Genomic DNA, 8784 nt, shown 5'->3' with positions numbered 1-8784 from the left:
TCATTACATTATGTTTGTTAGGTGATGATATAACCTCAGTGTTACATTCTCATTGTTAGCTATGTTTTTCAGGCATCCTATTGGGAAAGGTTCCTAAGCTGTCAGGCTTCTTTTCATTTTGCTAGATATCAAGGATTTATCTCTAACCCTTCCCAGTGGCTTGACTGAACTTCGGAAGATGCTACATCTTCATCTTATTGCCAGTTGCTATTTTTGCTTCTGTTATTTTCTCAAACTATCATATCAAATAGGGAAATTTGCATAGTCTAAGAAGATCATTATTAATTACTAACATGATCTTTACAATTTTGCCAGTCCATTTCTCTGGCTCATGGGCCAACAACTAGATACCTTGCCCTGAGTAAGTTTTTTGGTATGTCTGTCTATAGCATGGGCAAATCACAGGTAGAAAGTGTGTGTGTGTGTGTGTGTGTGTGTGTGTGTGTGTGTGTGTGTGTGTGTGTCTTGGTCCCGATGCTTGAACTCAGGGCCTGGGTGCTATTCCTGAGTTTCTTTTGCTCAAGGCAAACACTCTATCTCATGAACCACAGCTCTACTTTTTTTTTTGTAGTTTATTCTCATGGAATTTCCTGCCTGGGCTGCCTTTGAATCACTATCCTCAGATCTCAGCCTCCTGAGCAGCTAGGATTACAGGTTTGAGCCACCAGTGCCTGGCTTGTGAATGGGGTGATTTTTGTGCTCTCTGGATTTAGAAGAAAAAAAATAGTACTATAGAACTAGAGCCAGCTGGTGCCTTGTGGTTTGTGTCTATAATCTAGCTACTCAGAAGGCTGAGATCTGATGTTAGAGTTTCAAAACTAGCTTAGGAAAATTCAACAGAGCTTATCTTCCATTAACCAACAAAAAGCCAGAAGTGGAGGTAGGTCTCAAGTGATAGAGCTCAAGTATTGAGCAAAAAAGCTAAGCAAGAGTGCCAGGGCCTGAGTTCAACCCCCAGTATTGGCACAAATGAAGAAAACCATAGATGGAGGTAAATAGAATGTTCTCTTGTCTCAGCATCACAGTATTAATGAAGGTGGTGCTGCTGCAAATAGTGTCTGTCTAGCTTTTATACATGTCATCGCAGTTCATTCTCACTACCACTGTGAGGGAAATTACGTATTTATTCACCTTTTTCATAGGTAATAGAGACCATCAATGGAAATAAAGCTAAGAGGTAATAAGAGACCTACTTCTTTGAGTGATATCACACTGATTGTGAAGGATAAGTCAGCAATCAGTTCGGAGTGCGGAGTGTGTGTGTGTGTGTGTGTGTGTGTGTGCATTTATTGTCCTTTATCCTGTAAGAGTTACCACTTACTTCTCTTCATTTTTCATCTTCAGTTTACCACTGCATTTCATCTTCAGCTTACCACTGTACATTTATGGTAAGGACTCTGGGCCAATGAAACGCTATTTGTAATTATGTGAAAAATATGTAGTTACATTAAAAATGAAGCAGATGCAAATAAATAAGGGCTTCTCTGTCCATGTTAAACATTACAAGTGCCTTCCAGAAAAAATATTTAATGAGAATATTAAGGTAGAACTCAAAGTGCTTGCAAAGTTATTATTTCATGGTTGTCCAATTCAACAAGCCACTTACTGAGTAATACTTCATGAATAAATTACAGTATTAGATAGTGTGATATAAAGTAAATAAAATATTGTCTGTCAGCCAGGTGATGGAAATGCATACCTGTAACCCAAGCTACTTAGGAGGTTGATATCCAGAAGACTGTAGATAAAAGCTAGACGTAGAGTAGAAAACCCTTCAAGACTCTATCACCAAAGTAACCAGCAAAAAATTGAACTGGAGGTGTGACTCACGTAGAACACTAACAGACTAAGAAATCTAAGCAAGTACAAAGTCCTGAGTTCAAATCTAGTATTAGAAAAAAATGGTGTTTCCCCTTTGGTAGCTTGTTAATTATTAGCAAAAGAAGCACTCTTTTTATTCTACTTTTTTTTATTATTTGCAGTGCTGGGGTCACATAAAGGACCTAAACAAGATTAAAAAAAGTGCTCCACCACTCAGCTACATTCTAGCCTCCAATTTCTTTATTTTGTGCTGGTTCTGGAACTCAGAGCCTGGGTAGTGTTCCTTTTTTTTTTGCTTAACACTAGCACTCATCACTTCAGCCATAGCTCCGATTCCAGTTTGGGGGGAGTTAATTGGAATTAAGAGCCTCATACATTTTCCTGCCCAATGGCTTTGGACTGCAGTCCTCAGATCTCAATCCTCTGATTAGCTAGGATTACACACATGAGCCACAGATGCCTAGCTCTAATTTCTATTTTTAATTCCCTCCCTTGTTGCAATAAGATTCAAGAAATGAAAAATAATCTTTAATGAAAGACCACCAAGGATGTTATTATAACCAACATAGGAAGGCCTCAGAGAGCATGGCTCAGGAAATACTGGAGGAAAACCAAACTGTTCATGAAAAGGCATTTCTTAGCAGACATCTGGGTTACAGGAAGAGTTAAAGAACAGACCTGCAAAACCCCCCCAAAAACCCCAAGTACCCACATATGGTGGACCTCCAGGCTGGCTAACCAAGTATGGTACTGGTAGGTGGTCACAGAGGTAAAAAGCCCAGATACTTGGTATCTGCACCAAAGAACTGAACACACACACACACACACACACACACACACACACACACACACACAAGCAGCCTGGTGAGGTGGCTCAAGAACAAACACATAGTTAAGAATTTCAGTTTTCTAGGGTTTACAGAGAGTGGGGGAAGACAGGTATTAGGGAAATGAGGGGTCATGACTTGGCAGGGTTTTGGAAGAAATCTTGGCTTTTGTAAGGTTGCCATCCCATGGTTGCAGATACATGTATAAGATGCAATGCATGCGCATGAAGCCCTGAGAAGGAGTTTATTGTGCAAAGGTCAGGTGGAGGGTATGAGGGGATCTACTGCACAGTTGGGTCAGTTTGAACAGAACTGGCCTGGAGTTATTCTACCTTAAGGAGAAGCTCTAACTGCAAACTGGCCAATAATTACCCTCAGTGGACAATGGCTATGGGAGGTACGGGGAAGATGGAGGATTCCAGAATGTCTCAGTACTAGGAGAAGTGTCCACAGCAGCATTGGCCCTATTAGAGCTAACCTGCCTCAGTACCTTCTGCCCAATAGAACCCAATTAGATTTGCCTTTCTGTCATTAGAATAGACATTTATTTTGATCAGAACATTTGAAATATTGTGGTTGTTGTCTTTTACTTTAGCTCTTTCTGGCTATTTGGGCTTAGGCTGTTTCTTTCTAGTAAGGGAAACTTGAAGCAATGCAGGACCCATCAAAAGATGAATGGGTAAAGAATATGTATATATATATACATGCACACCTATATACTAATATTGTATATATACACTAACATATTTTCAAAATATACAAAGGTATGAAAATTACGCAAAGTTTAGAGAAACATGAAATCATGTCGTTTTAAAGAAAATGGATAAAATTGGAGAACAGCCTATTGTGAATAGCCAGGCTCTTCAAATAAGCTATGGCTAGGTGCCTGGGGCTCATGCCTGTAATCCTAGATATTCCAGAGGCTGATATGTGAAGATTCAGGTTTGAAGCCAGTGCAGGAGGACAAATCTGAGAGAATCCTCTCTTAAATTAATCACCAAAACAACTGAAAGTAGAGGTATGACTCAGATGGTAGAGTGGATAAACCTTGAATAGAAAAAGCTAAGAAACAGCTCCCAGACTCTGATTCAAGCCCAACACTGGGACACACAAACACACACACATACACAAACAAACAAAAAACAAACAATATTGTTTTTTGTTCAAAAGTGGAAACTAGACCTAAAATACATTCATAATCATGGACAAATATATATATGTACATATACACACACCTGTATACATAATTGCATATTTAGATAACTGAGACTAACTAAGGGCCTACTGAGGACAAAGAGAAAATAATAGAGGGTGCAAATTTTTGAAATACATTGCAAGTGCATGTGAAAATTTTATAAAGAACTACCCTGAAAGTTGTTAAGAGTAGGGGTGGAGTTGAGAAAACAGATTCTGTGTAGAGGTACTCCTGAGAGGGGTTTGGTCTTAAAGGTTGAGGTAGATGGTCAGCATGAATGAAGATAGAAGAATGTAACCTTTGCAAATTGTAGTAGGAAGGGAGTACATGCGTGTTCCATTATAGGAACACAAATGGAAACCTCACAATGAAATACCCCCTTCCTTGTGTGGCTAATGTATGCTAATAAAAAGAGTTTGGGGAAAAGTAAAAGAGCAATATTTCCACCACTTCATTCTGATTACCATGGGCTACAATTCCAGTACAGATTCAAGGAAAGAACGGACTCTACCTACAGGAGGGAAGAGAGACTGGCTTATTCACAGGAGAATAATTCTGGCAAGTGCTGAAGTAGACAAGCACAATGTGTGAAGGCAATTCTGATCACATCTCTTCTGCAGTATGAGGATTGGGGTGACAATCACATCAGAGGAAGCTTGTACTTTTTTCCTATCGGTAGCACTCGTTTTGTGTCATGTTCTCACAATCTAGGCCAGTGGTGAACTGCAAACAAGAAGTTCCATATGTTTTGTGTTTTTATTTTAAGTTTGCAGGTCCTGGGGTCTCTTTGTGCTCAAGGCTATCGCTCTACCACGAGCCACAGTGCCACTTCAACTTTTTCTGAGTAGTTTATTGGAGATAAGAATCTCACTGACTTTTCTGCTGGAGTTAGTTTCAAACTGTGATCCTCAGATCTCCGACTCTTGAGTAGCCAAAGGCATGAGCCACGGGTGACCTGACCCGCACCATACGTTATTTAAATTTATTTATTTATTTATGTCAGTTGTGGGGCTTGAACATGGGGCCTGGGCACTGTCCCTGAGCTCTTCAGCTCAAGGCTAGTGCTCTACCATTTGAGCCAGTGCCACTTCTGGTTTTCTAGTGGTTTATTGGAGATAAATGTCTCACGAACTTTCCTGACTGGGCTGGCTTTGAACTGTGATCCTCAGATTTCAGCCTCTTGAGTAACTATGATTACAGGTGTGAGCCACCAGTGCCTGGCCCCATACATAATTTTTTCTTTTTTTATATTTCTTTCCTCCCTCCTTTTCTCTTCTTCCTTCTTTTATTTTTTTTTGGGTCCAGTTGTGGTGCCTAAACTCTGGGCCTGGGTGCTGTCCCTCAGATCTTCAGCTCAAGGCTAGCACTCTACCACTTGAGTCACAGCACCACTTCTGGCTTTTTTCTTTTTGCTTATGTGGTGCTGAGTCGTCGAACCCAGGGCCTCAGGCTTGCAAGACAAGCGCTCTACCACTAAGCCACCTTCCCAGCCCCCCTTTTCCTTCTTTTCTTTCTTAACTTTTTTTCTTTCCTTCCTTCCCTCCCTCCCTCCCTCCCCCTTTCCTTCCCTCCCTTCCTTCCTTCCTTCCCTCCCTTCCTTCCTTCCTTCCTTCCTTCCTTCCTTCCTTCCTTCCTTCCTTCCTCCTTCCCTCCTTCCTTCCTTCCCTCCTTTTCTTTTTTTGTACCTTTCCTGGGGCTTGAACTCAGGGCCTGGGCTATGTCCCTAAGCATTTTTGCTCAAGGCTAGCTATCACTTGTATCCTAACTCTACTTCTGGCTTTTTGGTACTTTAGGAAGAATCTCAAGGACTTTGCAGCTAAAGTGGGCTTTGAACAATGATAAGACCACAGCCTCCTGGCTTGCTAGGATTATAGCCAGGCCCCTGCTGCTGAGGCTGTCTTAGACCTCTCGGGTACCCAGAGTAATTTTTAAGTTTGTAATAGCTACAATCAGCAAATTTTAAAAAGAACCAAGAAAATGAATTTTAATAATTTTATTCAATGAATAATATCCATCATCATGTCAGCACATCACTGAAATATTACTAAGGCAATTGACATTGTAGATATTCTATAATTATGTATTTTTATTTTTTGTATACCATTTCTGCACTGTCTTTGCTGATTTTCAATTGCAGCACATCTTCATTTGTTCTACTCATGGTGGTTTGGTTTTTTTTGCAAACTTTCAACATTATATTTTTCTTCTTTTTCACAGTCATTACTATGTTTTCACCACAATATTCTCATTGTAGCATGTTACGATACAAAAAAGAACATTCACTGTTGCTGGGACAGAGTTCATTTTGAAAAAAAAATGCATGACTGCATCAACATATAATGTTAAAAAAATGAAATAATTCAAGAATAACAAACCTTTTCCATAAATCAATTATGAAAAGTACTTCTTTAAGATATCAGAAAATAATGCAGTGAGCATATGAATAAAGAAGCACTTCATAAAATGTCACTAATAAAACATGAACTATAAACCCTACCATCACTCCCAACTTCATTTTATTTTTCTCTTAATGGTGACCCATATCTGGGCCCCCTCGGTGACAACCAGTAGACTCTTAGATGCCACTCCCAGCAGCCTATGCACTGTCTGGGATATGGATACCCCTCCCCAAATGCTACTCATTAAAGTAAGGCCTTAGACAGTGCTACCCATCGTCATGCTAAAAATACATTTTAGACAATAGAAGGCCATGTCTTTAGATGGTGATGATGTCAAATACATCATCTGCTTGTGGCTTATAGAAGAAAGGGAGGCAGGACTCTTCGCCCCCGTCTGTGGGCTCTTGCTGGGGCTGGATGGCAGGCAGCAGCGGCACAGGAGGCTCTGCAGTGGGGTTCTCCAGGGGCCCAGGGGTCCCAGCTTCTTCAGGGACAGGCTTCAAGTTTTCTTGAAGATGCACATCTTCACAGCCTTGCTGCTCCTCCCTGACCTCCGTCTTCAGGGGCACTGAGAGGTCTGAGGGGGCCTCGGCAGCAGGGGCCTGGGCGGCTGCCAGCATCATGTGCTGGCACTCTGTGCTCTCCCCTGTAAGGCGCAGCAACAGCTCCTTCAGCTCCTTCCTCTTCCTCCTCTTCTCCTGGGACAGCTGGCTCACACACTGCTCTTTCTCCTGACACAGCTTCTCCAGGACTTCTAGCTGTTCCTTGTACAGCACGATGGTCTCTTCCATGGTGGTCAGGTGTTGGGTCAGCTGGCTGCAGCGATGGTGGAGGTCGTCCACGTGACTCTGGGGGTGCCCCTTGCCGGCCAGGTCTTCAGGGAAGCAGATGTGCAGCTGCTTCTTGGGTGCCTGTGTGTCCTGCTTCCTCTGGCCAAACAGCCTGTGGATGCAGCGCTGGGGGAAGGTGGCCTGGCTCTGCAGCTTTCTCTGGCACTGGGCTGCCAGCTGACTCAGGCACCCGCAGCGGGCCTGCTGCTCCTGCAGCTGCCGGCTCATCCTCGCCTTCCTGCCTTCTGCGATGGACAGTGCGTCCATGTAAAAATCCCACATGCTCTGCGGGTTGTCTACGTCCTCTGGGACAGTCACATCATGGGGAGTCGCCTCCTCACCCTTGTCTTCTTCTTGGCTCAGGCCTTCATCTTCCCTGGGGAAAGCCAGGGCGCTCAGCTGGGCCCGCAGCTGCGCATTCTCCTGTCTTGCTGCTTCCAGACACTTCCGAGTGTCCTGTAACTTCTCCCTTTCCACCTGGGCCAGCAACTTGCTCTGCACCTGCTCCTGCTTCAGCTGGTCCATCAGATGGCTCTGCTTCAGCAGGTGCTGCTGCAGGGCCTCCTTCTCTGATATCAGCTGCTGGCTGGTGGCCCTGTGCTGTTTGCAGGAGGCGCTCAGCTCCTGCACCTGGGCCAGGTACTTGTCATGCAGCTCCTGCACACCCTCAGCTGCTTGGCGCTTGAACTCAGCCACGTCTTTTCCTTCTTTGAATTCCTCCTCCAGCTCATCCAGCTTCGCCTGCAGGGTTGTCTTCTCCTGCTGCTGTGTGTGCAGGATGCTGGCGAGCTCCCCCTTCTCAGCGCTCAGCCTCTGCAAGGCATCCTGCAGCTGGGCCAGCTCCCCTTTCAGCTGGCGGTTGTGCACCAGCGTGCGTTTCAAGGTCTCCTGTTCCTTCTCCATCGTCTCCAGGATCTTGCGCCGGTCCTTGGCATGTTGTGCCCATTCTTCAGCCTTCTTTTCCAGTATCCACAGCTGCTGCTGCTGCTCCAGGTTCTGGAGACTGAGGCTCTGGTTCTCCTCCACCTGGAGGTGAAGTTGCTCCTCCAGGGTCTTGAGTTCTTTCTGCAACTGCAGGGTGTGGGCCTGCAGCTGCTGCTCAGCCTGAGCTGGCCCTGCAGGTGGCTCTGGGGACTGCAGCTCTGACAGCTGCTCTCTCAGCTCTACCAGCTTGCTCTCCAGCTCTAACACCTGCCTCACCCCTTGCTCTTTCTCCTCTCTCAGCTGGCTCACCTCCTCTAGCAGCTGCTGGACTTTCTCCTTCCCTGTGCAGCTCTCCAGCCTCAGGTCCTCCGCAAACGTGTCTCTCTCCTCCTTTAATCTTGCCACCAACTCCTTCATGTTGTTGAGTTGGCTTTCCAACTCTGCCCGCTCCACTAGTGCCTCTTGGTACTTCTGGATTTCCATTTTCATGTCGGCCTTCTGTGTCAGGAGCACTTCCAGCCTCTCCTGCAGCTCGGTGTTCTCGTCCTCCAGGTCTTCAATACTTCTGGCCTTTTCCTGGAGCTGCAGCTTCACTCGAGTCAGGGCTTTCATGAGCTCTATGTTGTTGTTCTCAGTTTCATTCTGTGTGGTGTTGACTGCAGACAATGTTGTTTCGAGTTCTGTTACTCGCTGCTGTGCAGCCTGCAGGCAGCTGGTAAGACCCTCCTGCTCCAGTGCTCTTTCATCGGCCTCTTGCTGCTTGTGGGCCAGGGCAGATTGTAAGTCTG

The 8784-nt window shown here is 44.6% G+C and overlaps 1 pseudogene; it reads right to left on the bottom strand.

Annotated features, from left to right (window-relative positions):
- Positions 1-6559: 6559 nt before the first annotated feature.
- On the bottom strand, positions 6560-8608 carry LOC105998674 (annotated as a pseudogene).
- Positions 8609-8784: the final 176 nt, after the last annotated feature.

This window comes from Dipodomys ordii, unplaced genomic scaffold (assembly GCF_000151885.1).
Source record: "Dipodomys ordii isolate 6190 unplaced genomic scaffold, Dord_2.0 Scaffold170, whole genome shotgun sequence".
NCBI classification, from domain to species: Eukaryota; Metazoa; Chordata; class Mammalia; order Rodentia; family Heteromyidae; genus Dipodomys; species Dipodomys ordii.
This window is presented reverse-complemented; position numbering and strand designations above follow the sequence as displayed.